Source organism: Schistocerca gregaria, chromosome 2 (assembly GCF_023897955.1).
Source record: "Schistocerca gregaria isolate iqSchGreg1 chromosome 2, iqSchGreg1.2, whole genome shotgun sequence".
NCBI classification, from domain to species: Eukaryota; Metazoa; Arthropoda; class Insecta; order Orthoptera; family Acrididae; genus Schistocerca; species Schistocerca gregaria.
The window spans coordinates 857,034,169-857,050,936 of NC_064921.1; positions in this window are offsets into that span (position 1 = coordinate 857,034,169).

Sequence of the window (16,768 nt, forward strand, 5' to 3'; positions counted from 1 at the left end):
CCACGAAGTCTAGATTAGCAACAGATACATGTGCCCCTGTATCAATCAAAAACTTACATCTGTTACTCCTTACAACACCCATCAAGCAACAATCCATCTCTGTACTAGTTTTCACCGTACTTCCGCTTACCGGGAATGTCTTCCGGCGGACGAAAACCTCCCGTTCCCGTTTAACGTTTTTTCCTGTTTTTTCCTGTTTATTCCCATTACCATTCTGCTTACGACACTCATTCGCCTTGTGGCCGTAGCGTTTACAAGCATGGCACTGCGGCTGTCTGCTTTGAGCCTTCACGGGACCTTTCCTCCCTCAACGGTAACAATTCCTCTCCAACGCATAGATGCGTTTATCATTGCGAACCCTTGTTGCAATGTCGATCTCCTGCGCATGTGTTCCAATACGCAGTGGTGCAGCTAAATTCCCAGGATTGTCCATCCTAACCCTACGAGAAAATTCTGCAGTAATTCCCCTGAGAGCCCTCGATGTATTCCTGTTTCCTGCCTCTCGTAGTAATAAACGATCCGCATCAGCATTACCCGATAATTCATAGGTCTGCGAATTAATTTTCGTATCCTCTCTGGAAAAAATTCCACTGTCTCATTGACCTTCTGTGTCATATTAGCTAACTTCTCCCTGAAAAATCTTGCACTATTCTGCTTACGATATCTTTGCCGTAACCCATCTGCCAATTCTTCAAACGTGCTCGCCTTACTAAGCGTCTCATGGTACATCACGAACGTCTTGGCTTCCCCTGCAAGTCGCAAATTTGCCATACGTAACGTAGTTACGTCCGACCAATTGCTCATTGCAGCTGTTGCCAAAACATCGTTAATTAACGCTGTGACATCCTCTGTTGTTTTAGCCGAGAAAGGCGTGATCAGGTTAGCTACTGAAGGATATATTGCAAGTTTGGACATTGCTACTGACTTGCACTCACTTGAACCTGTTTGCGACTCTTGCGCCAAACGCAAGGTCTCCATTTGCGTCATTAATTCTACACGACGTAACTTATGCTGCGCATTCTCTTCTAACAATTTTGAGACTTGCTCCGTCAGAGCAGCTATACTCACTTCAGTACTAACGGATCTTGTTTCGGTATGATTTGTGCAAACTACCAACAACTTACTGTATACAGAATTAACTCCTCAGATCAATAATTACACTAGCTAGTCAACTCCTTTGTCACAGCTGAGCACTACACACAAGAAGACAAACAAGACTCACAATGCACAACTAAACAAAATTAATTCTTCCCCCTTGTTATTGCCCAGCGACACTGTCTATAACTGTGCGCTGCGTGACTAAACCGTCTACAAATTGAACATTCTACTGGTACAAACTTTGTGCATGGCTCCTCATGCCCCGTTAAATTACACACAGTACATCTGACTGGAACCAAGTACGTTTCCCAACTGTTTCCCTTAAACTCAGATCAATCTGCTGTTTCCACAGGTCTCACAAAGTGCACTCCCAACAAAGAACGTGCATCCAAAACTATTAACAAAAATCGCCTCGTGCACTTACCACAAGGCTGCGTAGAGTCGACAGTTCTGGCCGGAACTCTGTGGTCAGTCCTGCAGTGGCGGTGTCGGCGACTCCAGATATCAGGTATGCAGGCCAGTGCTGTAATGGGCGGTTCGAACACTTCTGACACCAAATCTGTAGGCGCCCCGATGGTCCCGGTCGCCTACGGTGGACTGGAGGCCGAGCGGTGACCTCTCCAGTTGTCAGGGTGCTAGGAAATGACTGTGGACGCGTCAGAAACGCCAAAGAAACATTATCAATTCATGACAGCTTTATTCCTGCCGAGTACAATGTGGCCCGCGTAACACAGGCTGGCTGAGCTTGGTGATATCAACGACCGTCTCCGAGACCTCACTGACTCGGAGCGATGACACCAGCTCCGGGCCGCACCAGTCTTGCTAGCGCAGCGCCGCGTGCTGTGACGCAGCAGTGGAATTCCCTTACTTCGGCCGCGCGTGGCTGGCGGCGCCCACCTGGCCGGGCAGCTCGGCAGCGGACAGCAGGCCGCTGCGCGTAGGAGGCTCTGGGTTCGAGTCCCGTCACTGTCGGCACTAGAAGCGTTTTTGTAGTGCGGAGTGTACTCTATCCCACCCCCTCTTCTTCCCTGCTCCTCCTGGTGGCTCGTCCGCGGTGGACGGGTGGAACGGGCTGCAATCCCTCAGTGTCGTCGGCTCACCCGGTTGTGACGGCGGATGCGCAGGGCCTAGGCCCCACACGATCTCGACGACAGCTCACTGATGCGGTCGGCATTGGTGGCGAGCGAGTCTGCCGCAATGTCTGCTAATCCTGGGTTGATGATTGACAGCGGCAGCAGAGAGGACCAGGGCTGGTACTGTCCCCTCACATCTGCTGCTGGATGGGCCGCCCTTACTGCAACATCTCATTAATAAAGATCAACATGTCGATCACTGAGCTGAGCGCTACGCAGCGACCCAGTACATATCTAATTGCAAGTCTAACTGAGAGTGCCTTGTTACTATCAAAGCTGGTGTATTTAAAGGAAGCACGAATGACGTCCTGACATCATGCTCATTTGTAATGAACTCATTCGTCCCACTTATACTGCTGACTTATCTGTCGTACTCGCACCTTAGGTGTTCTTGTGACAGAGTTACGTGTTGTTACGGCAGACATACGCGAAGTTGTGAAATGCAGTACAGCTGACGCTACAACTCTAACACAAACACGTGTGATAAGCAATTCTCTCTCGCCTGTTGAGTGTAACCGGGCCATTGCCCCTGCGGGACGACACATTCCAATACGTGTGCAGTCCTCTTACCTCTTGGTTAACCTACTGCCTCTGGCTCTCAGCATAGGCAACGAAACTTTGACAATATTCCACGTTTCCAAACTCTTTACTATTCCGAGACACTACAATGTGGGCAAGAAGGAGCTGCAACCGCCCCCCCCCCCCCCTCCTCCCTCCTGGCCGAGCTCTCAGGAAAAGGAAAGAAAATGTAGTGCATTGAGGTGTTATTTATTTCAAGTTTTTAACATGTTAAGATTTAATTTTTTTTGTGACTACTTACAAGTATCTGTCTTACGAGGTATGGTCAAAAAGGAACGGATTTTTTTTTTAATTTCACCATCTTTATGTATCCGTTTTATGTTTGCATTTTTGGCTGTTTTGGATATTCAGTTAGTTGCCAGTCGAAAAGATTATACGTATTTTCGAGTGGTTGGGGATTTTTTATTTTCGAAAAGTTGGCTCAACGAAATTGCATTAAATTTTGGTTGAATAATGGTATAAAGTGCAACATCGCAAACGAAATGTTGACTTTTGGCTGTCAGCGAATCTACTATGAGCAAGACAAGATTTTACCTGTGGTATAAATGTTTCAAAGAGGATCGAGAAGGCGTTGAAGTCGACGACCACCCTGGATCCCTTTGCTCATAAATTACTGACGACAGTGTGGACGAAGTAAAGAAAATGATTCTGGAAAACGACCGAATCACCATCAGAGAGGTTGCTATTGATGTTGGCATATCCTTTGGCTCATGCGAAGCAATTTTTCGGATGTTTTGGGCTTGAAACGTGTATCATAAAGTTTGTTCGAAACATTTACAATAAACCAACATGGACTGTTCTTCGTTCAGTGTGCAGAAATTCGTGGAGCGATCAAAAACGATGTCGCGTAGACATCGCTAAGGAATTGTTGAATGAAGTGGACAACGATCCGGCTCTCCTACAGAAGGTTACAACAGGCGACGAAACATGAGTATATACGGATATGACGTCGAAAACAAGGCCCAGTTGCCCCTATGGAAATTGCCTGAAGAGCCAAGATCACTTCGATCACATGAGAAGATTCTTCTCACTGTTTTCTTCGATTACTATAGTATAGTGCATAGAAAGTTTCTGCCTTATGGTCGTACGATCACTAAGGAATACTACCTAGAAGTTATGCACCAGGTGCGTGAAGCAATCCCAAGAAAACGACCGGAAATGTGCCAAAACGACTCGTGGAAACTGCATCACGATAATTCTTTAGCATAAACAAAAACTCCTGTTACTTTTTGATCAGACTTCGTATCTCCCATATTTTATTTAAGAGCGTGTTTGAAACAGAGGCTGTCAAGTCATTCTATATGGTTTCTTACACTGGTGTAAGAATAGAATGATTTTGTAAATGATGATTCCGCTTTTCGTTCTACTCACCGAGGTGATGTAAAAGTTTAACAAAATTTCGTTTATTTATCGTTCGTTTTTTAGGGCACGCTGACAGGTGGTTGTTGGTTTTATAAACATACAGATAGAGAGATCATTTGCAAGATTTCACGTATAATGAATGTTTCTATTGTAGGTCTACCATTTATTCTACGTTGCCCTCCTCTTGGAAACTGCGAGCAGCAAAGTTGTGCCACAGAGTCTCACATTCATAGTGGCGCTGCCCTGTTTGAATTTCCGTGGTTTCGTCGCTTAGAGGTACGTTGCGCAGGGAGTTTGACTGCTTACCTTCCCGCCAACAGCAGCAGGCGTATGCAGTGACTATTATAAACTGTTATGGCATTGAGGTAACACAAAACTTTGTCCACATGTGTAATTACTCATTACCCTTAACCACGAGCATAGGCATCCGTAAGGAGGAGGCGGAGCAGGTAGGGAAGGAGAAGGGAAACTTGCCCCTCCTGGAATCTGGGTGCAAAGTTCTTACTCATTACAGAATTATGTCGAATTTCTAGCAAAGATTGCGACCTTATGAAACCGCAGATTAATATTTCCTAGCGCGACGGGAAATACGGTAACTACAGCAATGATTACGTCTTGGGATTTTACTTTTTTTCACGCCATTCAGGAGAAGTTGTGCTGATTCTGTGGCATAGTGGCAGTTTTGACGCTGTTTTGCAGTCAGGGAGGATGCAAAACCTTACACAACAGCCCTGAAGCAATGTTACCAATCTTGTTGTGTTTGCCTCTTCCTCGTACGGCCCTCTTCAGGCTGCAAAAAGGAACCGATCCAGTATCCTGAAGCGCGGATTTCAGTACAACATGATTGTGACAGCAGTGTACATACGGGTCACCTGTCCCCAAATTCCACAAGGATGCTTCCTTACTGTACAGTGGAATCTGTTTAGTAGTTTGCCGTTTGTCTGAGCATAGAGTAGTAAAACTACGGTAGGCTGCTGTAGAGTATCGTCAGTGTAGACTACGGTAATTACGCTAGTGCTTTGGTCAGTGAAGGTAGTACGAGCATTACCTGTCCATTACGTGTACTGCATACCTATCAGGCGTTATTCCGTAACGATGGCATTCTTTACTTATGCAATCAGTGTCTTACTTGATTCCCATAGAACCAGATACGGTGAACTGACTAGAAACTGAATGAGGATATACAGGGTTATTCAAAATTAACTGTACACACTTAACGGGTGTCACGCACGCCTTAAAATAAGAGTAAAATGCAAAATAAATTTTGTCTGAAACTGCGTTGTTTACAAGATTGCAGCGCAGGGAGGGTCACAAGTGCACCACAAACAATACAAAAATTAATTCTTGCTGATTCAAAAGTAACTGTATGCACTTCGTGAGTGTACTGTATGCATCAAAATAAGTGTAAGATGTTAAACAAAGCTTTTTCTAAAATTGCTTTGTTTCAGAATTATGTTGTTGAATAGGGATCATAAGTGCAACACAATCAGCACAAAATTAATTCTTTGCAGAAAGCAACGTCACGAAGGGACGTGACATTCAACACAAGGACATACCGCCCATTTACCCAAGAACATGTTCAAAATGATGTCCATGTAGGCGGAAGATAGTGAAGTGCTCGACATCCTACTGCGCCCGGAATGCTGCAGGCTCGGTTCATCTTATTCTGCACAGTAGCACAGTCGTTCTCAGTTCGCTGCTGTAGTTGTAGCAGTTGCGTCACGACATCTACATCTACCTGGTTACTCTGCACTTCACACTTAATTGTCTGGCAGAGGGTTCATCTAACCATTTTCATACTACTTCTCTACCATTCCACTCTCCAATGGCGCGTGGGAAAAAGGAACATCTAAATCTTTCCGTTAGAGCTCTGATTTCTCTTACTTTATTATGATGATCATTTTTTCCTACGTAGGTGGGTGTCAACAAAATATTTTCGAATTCGGAAGAGAAAGTTGGTGATTGAAATTTCGTAAATAGATCTCACCGCAAAGAAAACTGCCTTTGTTTCAGGAACTGCCACCCCAACTCGCGTATCATATCAGTGACACTCTCACCCTTACTGCGCGATAACACGAAACGAGCTGCCCTTCTTTGCACTTTTTCGATGTCCTCCGTCAATCCTACCTCGCAACGATCCTACACCGAGCAGCAATATTCCAGCAAAGGACGGACAAGTGTAATGTAGGCTCTCTCTTTAGTGGGTTTGTCGCATCTTCTAAGTGTTCTGCCAACAAAGCGCAGTCTTTCTTTCGCCTTCCCCACAATATTATCCATGTGGTCTGTCTAATTTAAGTTGCTCGTAATTGTAATTCCTAGGTATTTAGTCGAATTGACAGCCCTTAGATTTGTGCGATTTGTCGTATACACAAAATTTATCGGATTTCTTTTAGTACCCATGTGGATGTCCTCGCACTTTTCTTTGTTTAGTGCCAATTTCCACTTTTCTCACAATACGGAAATTCTCTCTAGATCATTTTGTAACTGGAATTGATCGTCTGATGATTTTACTAGACGGTAAATTACAGCGTCATCTGCAAACAATCTGAGGGGGCTGCTCAGATTATCACCTAGAACATTTATGGAACAGCTCCACCACGGCATTAAAGGTACAATTCTAGGAGGTGCCTACAGCTGGAAATCTGGGACCAAGAAACTGGGTTTTCACGTCCTATCTATTCATCGGGATAACCAACATATCGGCGCCTTAAAGGAGGTGCATATCCGCGTATTCACCGCCTGAGTACGCCAACGTACCATCCACAACGACTGCAGTCTATGACCAATGACAGAATGAATGTATGTAGTACGTCTGGTGATGCTACACTACAACAGCGCCATAAGTGTAAAATGGATCACACCGCAGTCAAGTGAACAAAGGCATTTCGTGCCAGAATCAACCGAGCAAAGTAGAGGGACGTACAAAGCAACATTATCCGATATGCAAGCGAACACGACTATTTAAAATCCTGTACTGGCCCATGATGTAATGACATTACGCGTCGAAACTCGTAAGTAAAACAATTTCAGACGAAACTTGATTTAACATTTTAGTCTTATTTTTATGAGTGCGTTGCACTCACAAAGTGCGTTCAATTACTTCTGAATCACTCTGTATAAAGGGCCATGTTAGCCACGGAACATTTTTGTTTTACATAGCTGTCCTCCTGCTTGTTACTTAAATACAAACAGTATTTACAGAAAAAAGTGACATTGTCAATATTTAATTCAGAGTGATAAATAAAATATGAAAAATGGAAAACAAAAATATATCGAACATCGCTTCAGTACTTCATCGAACTTACATGAATCACGTTTCTGTTATCCGTAAACAGTTTCAGCTTTTATAAGAAATAAGAGAAAACTCTTGCTTTTGATTATGATGACAAACAATCTATTGAGTATAAAATAACAACAAAAATTATGTAGATTTCTATATGTTTGTAGATGTAAATTGTACTTGCATCAAAAGTAATTGCTTTAGTTACATGAGATCGGAAAAGTTACGTCATCAAATAGTTTTATTATATTCTGTAACTATATAAAATACACAATGGAATAACATCGAGTTATGCGCGGTTCTAATTACGTGCAAAACAAACAAACAAACAAATAAGTCTTGGCATGTGTGCGAGAATTGTTTGGAAATCGTATGATCTCACGATTCGGTAACATTCCCCCCCCCCCCCCCCCCCCCCCCCCCCCCTAGATCGCCAGATTTATCCGTTTGTGATTTTTGCTTGTGGGGCTACCTCAAGAGCAAAGTCTACACGACATGACCAAGAACCCGGGATGAGTTGAAAGAGAGAATTCGGGATGAAAATTCAAAGTATCCCAGCTGAGATGTTGCAGCGGTCAATGAAGAATCTTAACAGCAGATTTCGTGAATGTATTCGTACAGGAGGACGCCATCTAAAGGATGTAATTTTTTTTAAATATGTTAAATGCCATCAATGTTTCGTAAATGGTAAAGTTGTAAGGTTTTAATTACTATGATGCAATTTCTTTCCTTCATCACTTCTAATTTATTGAATTGTGGAAATGTTCCCGTTTTTCTGCGTCACCCTATATTCCAAACAGCTTTAATAAAAGGCGCAATCAAAATGTTCAAATGGTTCAAATGGCTCCAAGAACTATGGGACTTAACATCTGAGGTCATCAGTCCTCTAGAACTTAGAACTGCTTAAACCTAACTAACCTAAGGACATCACACACATCCATGCCTGCGGCAGGATTCGAAAAGGCGACCGTAGCAGCCTCGTGGTTGCGATCGTTGCAGTAACGTATATGCAACGTAGCACGACTCCACTGTGCGTATGTAACCATCGACGTGTAGACAAGAGATTAGTGTGGCATTTGTGTGTTTCCGAGGTGCATTTGTAAATGCGGATTTTGAACTATGACGACGTTGTTACCAAGAGCTTACAAACAAGACCACCAGCCGTAATTCTTTTCCGCTGTGGAAAACAGCAACAAGAGGTGTAACTGCTTCATGATAACCCACTTCGCCCTGCCGCAAATGTCGTAACGCAGAAGTTACGCCAACATAATGGGAAACACTCAAGCACCAGCTCTCTCGTCCTGACCTCTCCCCAAGCGGTTATCACGCCTTCGGTCCCTTTAAAAAGACCCTGAAGGGTCGACGATTCCTCTCGGGCAAGGATATGCCGCTGGCAGTTACGGTCTTCTTCACGTAGCACAAGGCGGTGTTTCTCCAAACAGGTATCTTCAACCCGGTGCGTCGGTGGGATGATATCCTCGATGCTTACGGCAATGTTGCCTGATTGGCTTACGCATTCTCGATTGTACCGCCTCCGAACAGAAACTTTTTGATCGCTCGTTATATTGGGTAGGTGCTTAAGTTCGTAGCGTTTTCCCACGAGTTTAAGTAACTGTTCTTGAAAGAACAGATACCACTGATGACCGTGCAGCTTCTCTAGAATAAATGATAATTAATTGAAACCCTCAGCTTTCGACAGGTGCAGTTGACACACCTTAATGGAGACAGCTGAAAATGTGTGCCCCGACCGGTGGCTCAGATGTATAGAGCGTCTGCCATGCAAGCAGGAGATCCCGGATTCGTGTCCCGGTCGGGGTACACATTTTCAGCTGTCTCCATCAAGGTATATCAACAGCACCTGTCGGCAGCTGAGGGTTTCAATTAATTATCATTTATAAGAGATACACACAACATTCTCCTCCACCATTCACAAGTCTGTCAACACCGGGGTAGCTTTTCGATTCCGTGACTGTAGAAATCATATGCTTTTGAGGCGAGAAATGGTCGAGACATGTTCGGAGCTCATTTCAATCCATAAATAAAGTTTCTTGAAGATCGTTCGATAGACAGCGGGAAAGGTGAAACTGTGGGAGCACAAGATCAGGCAAATAAGGTGAGCGAGGAATGACTTACCAATCCAACTCCTGTGTAGCCTTTTTTGTTACTCTAGCAAAATGCGGGCAGGCATTATTATGGAGTAGCATCACCTCACGCAGCTTCCCTGGTCGTTGTTCTTGGACTGCGCCTGCAAGGAATCCTAGTTGTTAACAATGAACGTCAGTATTGATGGTTACATCTCGGAGAAGCAATTCGTAGTACACCACACCGTTGATGTTCCACCAGATGCATAAAATTATCTTTTGTGCATACGTTCAGGTCTTCTTTTCCGTGTGTTAGCATAAAAACACCACTTCTCGTCACCAAAATCGTACAGTCACAGATGCACATATGCCATCTGCTGATTTTTGTGATTTTTAGCTTACAGCATACGGTAGCCATGCACCCGATTTTTGAAGTTTCCCCACTGCACCCAAAAGTCGCACAGTGGTGGAATGATGGCAGTTCATTACATTTGTCAGTTCTTGAATACTCTGACATGGAGCATTTTGCATTAATGCGTTTAAACGATCATCATCAAACCCCGAAAATGTTTCAGAACGTGGAGAGTCACTAATCTCCAAACGATCCTCCTTAAAACGACTAAACCATTTTCCTGCAGTGCTCTGTTCAGTGGTATTGTTCCTGAACACGGTGCAAATTCTCCTGGCCGCCTCCACTGTTGTCACCCTTCCATTGAACTCAAACTGAAAATGCTGTCGGAAATGTCCCTATTTCTCCACTTGGCACTCGGTTTTCTAGAATCCACAGCTGCACTCACTATCTCCAAATGAGAAAATGAAAATATGGAAACTCACGTAGCAACTGTGATCTACAAATAAAAAAAAACGATAAATAAACCCATAGCAACTGGAATACCAAGATGCTAAAAAAATACTACTAACTTGCGTACCAACATAATAATACGTTTTTCTCAATGTTTACAGCCTGTTACTGTTCGATGAAAAATCATTCCGTCTGTCTCAGATTTGTAGTTTTCGTTTCATTCACATTATTGGGCTATAAGCATTTTTTTAAAAATATATTCCAACTTCATTCCATAGCTTGTTAGGTACGCTGGAATTAGTCATATAACGATGAATTTTTAAATCTTTCAATGAATAAATTTTCATCCTTGTTCATATTAATAGCATGAAAACATGTACTTTGCATGTACAAGTGAAAGTGCTTTACGGTTAGCTATTAAAATAATCTATTTCAAAAATGATAACTGGATAACAATCAATCGTTTGACGTAAAATAAGCTTTCTGCACTTCATGTCAGATTTAGTTCAAGCGACACATGTTTTCAAACTCGTCGAACATATTTAAAAATAATGAAAGTTTAAGATTTTTTGCCCTTCTGCAAAAATTCTGCGGATGCCCATAATCACGAGTAGGTTTTCCGTGGTCCGAGAAATACACTCCTGGAAATGGAAAAAAGAACACATTGACACCGGTGTGTCAGACCCACCATACTTGCTCCGGACACTGCGAGAGGGCTGTACAAGCAATGATCACACGCACGGCACAGCGGACACACCAGGAACCGCGGTGTTGGCCGTCGAATGGCGCTAGCTGCGCAGCATTTGTGCACCGCCGCCGTCAGTGTCAGCCAGTTTGCCGTGGCATACGGAGCTCCATCGCAGTCTTTGTCAATGGTAGCATGCCGCGACAGCGTGGACGTGAACCGTATGTGCAGTTGACGGACTTTGAGCGAGGGCGTATAGTGGGCATGCGGGAGGCCGGGTGGACGTACCGCCGAATTTCTCAACACGTGGTCTCCACAGTACATCGATGTTGTCGCCAGTGGTCGGCGGAAGGTGCCCGTGCCCGTCGACCTGGGACCGGACCGCAGCGACGCACGGATGCACGTAAAGACCGTAGGATCCTACGCAGTGCCGTAGGGGACCGCACCGCCACTTCCCAGCAAATTAGGGACGCTGTTGCTCCTGGGGTATCGGCGAGGACCATTCGCAACCGTCTCCATGAAGCTGGGCTACGGTCCCGCACACCGTTAGGCCGTCTTCCGCTCACGCCCCAACATCGTGCAGCCCGCCTCCAGTGGTGTCGCGACAGGCGTGAATGGAGGGACGAATGGAGACTTGTCGTCTTCAGCGATGAGAGTCGCTTCTGCCTTGGTGCCAATGATGGTCGTATGCGTGTTTGGCGCCATGCAGGTGAGCGCCACAATCAGGACTGCAAACGACCGAGGCACACAGGGCCAACACCCGGCATCATGGTGTGGGGAGTGATCTCCTACACTGGCCGTACACCTCTGGTGATCGTCGAGGGGACACTGAATAGTGTACGGTACATCCAAACCTTCATCGAACCCATCGTTCTACCATTCCTAGACCGGCAAGGGAATTTGCTGTTCCAACAGGACAATGCACGTCCGCTTGTATCTCGTGCCACCCAACGTGCTCTAGAAGGTGTAAGTCAACTACCCTGGCCAGCAAGATCTCCGGATCTGTCCCCCATTGAGCATATTTGGGACTGGATGAAGCGTCGTCTCACGCGGTCTGCACGTCCAGCACGAACGCTGGTCCAACTGAGGCGCCAGGTGGAAATGGCATGGCAAGCCGTTCCACAGGACTACATCCAGCATCTCTACGATCGTCTCCATGGGAGAATAGCAGCCTGCATTGCTGCGAAAGGTGGATATACACTGTACTAGTGCCGACATTGTGCATACTCTGTTGCCTGTGTCTATGTGCCTGTGGTTCTGTCAGTGTGATCATGTGATGTATCTGACCCCAGGAATGTGTCAATAAAGTTTCCCCTTCCTGGGACAATGAATTCACGGTGTTCTTGTTTCAATTTCCAGGAGTGTAGGACGTGGTGAACGGGCTTGGCGGGTAGCGGCGCTTCCCGGCGCTCCAACCCCCGCTTGTACAATACGTTTAGAGAATATCCTTGCTTGGATCGCAACTTGCAGTGAGCACGAACTTACGAACTTAACTGAGATTCATGAAAAATCAGGAGCACAAATGTGAAAATGCTGCATAACAGCTTTTGTCAACCCATGCAAGGAATACTGCTCAACTTAAATGTTTCCAATAGTTTCGGCTTTTTTATTGTTTATTTTAAGCAATTTTTACCTTGCGTTCCTTGAACACAAACCACCGTGTCTGAGCTAGCGCGCTTCAAACTATATCTGAGAGAATTATAAATGAAATAAAAATAGATCTCAAGCATATATCACACTGGCGTTATACACTGAAGCGCTAAAGAAACTGGTATAGGCATGCATATTCATATACAGAGAGATATATGTAAGGCAGAATGTGGCGCTGAGGTCGGCAACGCTTGTAAAAGGCAACAAGCGTCTAGCGCAGTTGTTAAATTGGTTGGTGCTGCTACAATGGCAGGTCATCAGTATTTAAGTTAGCCTGAACGTGATGTTATAGTAGGCCCAAGAGTGGTGGGACACAGCATATCCGAGGTAGTGATGAAGTGGGGATTTTCCCGTACGCATATTTCACGAGTGTACCGTGATTATCAGGAATCCGGTAAGACATCAAATCTCCGACATCCTGCGCTGGGAAAAAATCCCGCAAGAACGGGACCGACGACGACTGAAGAGAATCATCGTTCATCGTGACTGAAGTGCACCTGTAAGGTGTCAGGCAAATCCAACACCTTACATGAAAACCCTGACATGATAAGCAAATCCAGTAGTATGTCACATAGCTCGGAATAAATCGTGACATTAAATTAACCAAAGTAATACGAGTAACGAGTGAGCAAATGGAATACCACAGACTAACACAAGAATGCCTAAATGCATGTCGTACCTTCCCACCGTGAGGCAGACGCAGTTCCGAGGGGAGAAACGAGGACAGCAACCGACAGCAGAACCGTGTTAAGCTAGATAAGGGAGGGGCTGGGCACCCACGCCGCGAGCCTACCTGTACGACTATGCAACCCGCACGTTTTAGCGTGAGGCTTTTTCGCGTCTCAGGTACGTCAAGGATCACCCCCAGCCCATGTTAAAAGCTAGAGCCCTCCAGAAAAGCAGTATAGATCTTACGATAACACAAAAAGGGCCACTACCACCCGCAAGTTTTAGCGTGAGACTTTTTCGCGTGTCTGTTACATTAGGATCACTCCCCAGCCCATGTTAAAAGATAGAGCCCTCCAGAAGAGCAGTATAGATCTTACGATAACGCTAAAAGGACCACACTAGCTGCAGGTTTTAGCTTGAGACTTTTTAGCGTCTCTGTTACGTTGCAAACTTTAAAAACATTGCCCCACCACGAAAAGTATAACGTTTCTCATTGGATAGACAGAATTTTTGTAGGCGGAGCTTAAGGTTAACATTAAGACCCTGATTGGTCAGATGAAAACATAGCCAGATAGTTTTTTTTAAACTAACTTCGGTAAATTGTAGTAAGGAGAAGTTAAGAGAGTTGGTTCCGAGACGGCGAGCTGGATGGCTGCTGCGCCGGCCGCTGCCGCCCTGACGCTGCTTAAACACCGACAAGGTAATGAACGCACGGGATGCCGCATTTTTGAGCGCATAAGGCTTCACTCAGAACTGCAGAAGTCTCATCTGTTACACCCCCTTTTTGCTTAATACTAGTGCCGATCGTTAATTAAAACTCATGGTGTTCACATTTGCCACTTGAAGAAAAGATCTGAAACGCGATGATTTTTCTTTTATATAGTTATTGAGAAGCCACATCAGCCACTGTAATTTACGACAAGTTAAATAAGTAATTAAAGATAATTGAGGGTCACTGTAGACCATTTTTATAGTTTTCTCTTTTGTGAAACTTAAATTAAACCTAGATTATAGATGTGATATGGCATAGGTCATCCTTCGATCGATTGTAGAACTTGGAAACCCATTTAGGGAATATTCGTTCACATTTTTGTTGAACGCAGTTGGTTTTTACCATCCTGTATTAAAACATTTCCTTTTATCAATAGTGCAATTTATAAGCGATGTTTTGTGAGTAAAAATAAAATTTCCAATGGTAAACTTAACTGCTTTTTCGACGTTATTTTACCAGCTAACTAAAAATAGGAAAGCCTTGAACCCCTTCCACTACATTTAGTCAGTATTACAATTCTTTTACAGGCAGTGCAGTGGAGCTGACACTGAAATCATTAAGTATTTGGTTATATCATCGCTAGTCTCACTGAACTCTTCTGAATTCTACATGTCATGTGTGGTCTGGCGTCTCCTTACCAGCAACAGGTCCCAGGTTCAAACTAGTTAATTCCCTAAGAAACATTCTCAGAGCGTCGTTGCGCGAAAGTGGTAGGGAGACACGATATAGTACAATCAGACACCACCATGAATGTTTAGACACCCCCTCCGAAAATTGCTGCAGATTTCAATACTGGGCCATCAACAGGTGTCATCATGCGAACCATTCAACGAAACATCATTGATATGGGCTTTCGGAGCAGAAGGCCCACTCTTGTAGCCCCGCTGACTGCACAACACAAAGCTTTACCCCTCGTCTGGGTCAGACGGTTGTTGACTGGAAACATGTTGCCTGGTCGGACGAGTCTGGTTTCAAATTGTATAAAGAGAATGGACGTGTACGTGTATGGAGACAATCTCATGAATGCATGGACCCTGCATATCAGTAGGCTGTGGAGGCTCTGTAATGGTGTGGGGCGTCTGGAGTTGGAGTAATATGGCACCCCTGAAACGTGACACGTACGTAAGCTTCCTGTTTGATCACCTGCATCCATTAATGTCTATTGGGAAATTCCAGCAGGACAACTCGACACCCCACATATCCAGAATTGCAACAGTGTGGCTCCAGGAACACTCATCTGAGTTTAAACATTTACGCTGGCCACGAAACTCCCCAGACATGAACATTATTTAGCAAATCTCGGATACCTTGCAACGTGCTGCTCAGAAGATATCTCCACCCCATCGCACTCTTACGGATTTATGGACAGCCCTGCAGGATTCATGGTATCAATTCCCTCCAGAGTATTGATATGGATTTCCATTAGGATATGCTTAAAGTTAATTTTTTTTAAAGACAGGTTAAGAGATGTTTATCCAAATTTCGAAATAGCTTTGAGGATGTGCTGTTTGAGACTTTCCCCGACGTAATAAATGCTTCATTGGTTTACGGGTGTCGCGACGGATAATGTTGTGGAAGCCACACATTATTCTAACGAGACAGCTGCTCGCCTTCTTCTGGTGCTTACTGATGTTTTTCTGCAGTGACTCGCCAATGTATACGCTGATTCGCTATAAAAGGCGGTCAGCCAGAAAATTCTGCTGTGGCTAAACACTGTCTTGACACGGAACACTGCATGAGCTACGAAGAGACAAAGATCCTTTCGTCCGCTTCCTCGTACTGGGACTCCACCATTAAAGAAGCAATCGAAATACATATGAGTATCGACCTGGTTAATAGAGACATGATATTTCCACTCAGAAAGTCATTGGAACGAGCACTGGCGTTACAAGGCACCGTCGGCCGCAGACGAACGAATTCGAGTCAACACAGACGGGGAATCGGAGTCTGCACAATTAAACTGGGCGCCAACACTGGCCGCGCGAGCGCTGGGCCGCTATTTGCGGCTACGCTTTTCCCGCGTCGCGCACGCGAAGACTGTGGCCCGTTTCTTACGCAGGAGGCATCGGATGTCGCCGTGTTCTATGATTCGTCTAGAATGATGTTACAGCCCCACCCCTTAGCGCAGGCGCTTTTCTAGCGAGTAAGCGTATATATTGTGAGCTAGTGCAGCAAAACGTCAGTAAGCATCTGAAGGTGACGACTTGTTGAAATACTGTGCAGCTTCCACAACATTGTCCGACCCGACGCCTGTGAACCAATGTAGCAGCTTTTGGGATATTTATGACAACGCTGGTGACTGCAGTTTCTTATGAATGCAGTTTTAGCCAATGAAATAAAACAAAACAGTGCTTAATTTTGATTGTGGGCATCTGCAGACAGTCAAATTCTCTTTCTCCGCACACTCCGCTCTAGACTGAAAGATTCATTTTGGAAACAACTCCGAGGTTGTGGCTAAACCATTTTTCATCGATATCTTCCGCGAGTGCTAGTCCAGGAACGTAGATAGAAGAGTTTCTGCGGAATTTGGAATTAGGATAGAGGTGCCAGTAGGGTGTTTCGTATCTGTGTATCTGTCGCTGAGAGTATTTCCCGCGAAAGTCTAAAATTTCGTGTTCGAGTCACAGACTGTCACACAGTTGTAACGTGCAAGGAAA